The sequence below is a fragment of the Carlito syrichta genome, unplaced genomic scaffold (assembly GCF_000164805.1).
Source record: "Carlito syrichta isolate Samal-C Ts95f unplaced genomic scaffold, Tarsius_syrichta-2.0.1 Scaffold153687, whole genome shotgun sequence".
NCBI classification, from domain to species: domain Eukaryota; kingdom Metazoa; phylum Chordata; class Mammalia; order Primates; family Tarsiidae; genus Carlito; species Carlito syrichta.
In genome coordinates this window covers 42,827-43,873 of record NW_007097783.1, presented here as the reverse complement: position 1 = coordinate 43,873, position 1,047 = coordinate 42,827, and the positions used below count along the sequence as shown (strand labels likewise).

At 61.5% G+C, this 1,047-nt stretch overlaps 1 protein-coding gene across 1 annotated transcript in view; it reads left to right on the top strand.

The window, feature by feature from the left end:
- The first annotated feature begins 586 nt into the window (after positions 1–586).
- LOC103252177 (histone H3.3) overlaps positions 587–1,047 on the top strand; it is an 8,600-nt gene continuing 8,139 nt past the window's right edge. Inside the window, exon 1 of the mRNA XM_008050799.2 lies at positions 587–717. The gene's annotated coding sequence lies outside the window, so the exon portion shown is untranslated. The remainder of the gene's footprint in view (positions 718–1,047) is intronic.

Below are 1,047 nucleotides of genomic sequence, written 5' to 3'. Positions count from 1 at the left end.
GCCCCGGCGGGGCCGGGGGGGGCCGCTAGCCCCCCTGGCTGAGCCCACAAACTTTTTGGCCCAGAAATGGAGGTGAGGAGCGAGTTTCCCTCTTGCCTCCGGCGGCGGCGGCTCCCCGTCTCGCCGCCTCAGCCCAACAGCAGCAGCCGCCGCGGCGCCGAGCCTGCTCTCCCTCCTCCTCCCCGCGCCCCGGCTCCTCTTTCTTCGGTGAAATCCCGCCCGCCGCCCCTTCCCCGGACCCCAAACCTTCACCACGACCCGCGCGGGCCCCTTCACTACCGCCCCAGGGCCCCGGGCCCCAGTTTTCGGGCGGGAAAGGGCTGGAAATCGCCGCCGCTTCCCACCCTGGGGTAACTCGCTTTTTGCTGCCTCCCCACAGTTGTTGCTAAGCTTCACCATCTTGTCTCTCTTCTCTGGTCACCGACCATATTTTTTCCCCCGTTTCTCTCTTCCCCATTTCAGAAAAGGAGGAAAAAATCTTAAAAGAGGGACATTTTTTCCCCTTTTTTGGAGAAGCGGAAACTTGATGCATTTGAAATGCAAAAAAACTTTTGCATTTTGGAGGGCGGCACGTGGCCGGGGACGGGGTATTTTCTGGCGATTTGGTGTTTTGTCTCTTGGGAAGGGAATGGGATACGTTTCGCGATTGTTTCCATTTTGTTCTGGTCTGGGAGCCGAGTTGGTGCCTGCGCGAGGCGCGGGGAGCGAGGCGGGCAGGTCGGGGGCCCCCGTGCCGAGGGGCCCGGAGGAGGCAAAACCAAAAGTTTATGTGGTGCTTGGGGTGGACCGGCCGGTCGGCGGACGTCGGGCGTTAATTGGAGCCGGGGTGCGGGGCCCTTGGGTTTCGTCGCGAAGCCTGCGAGGACTGGACGGGGACGGCGCTTTGTAGAAGGCTCGCCGTGGTGGCTGCCGTTCCTCTCTTGTTTTTCGAGACGCCTTTTTGTCAACAGAGCTGGGACGATGCAAAACCCAGAATGTTTTCGGATATTTAAAGCAATCCGTCAACTGCCAGACGAGGGGAGGCGACGGGGGGGGGGGGGGGAACCT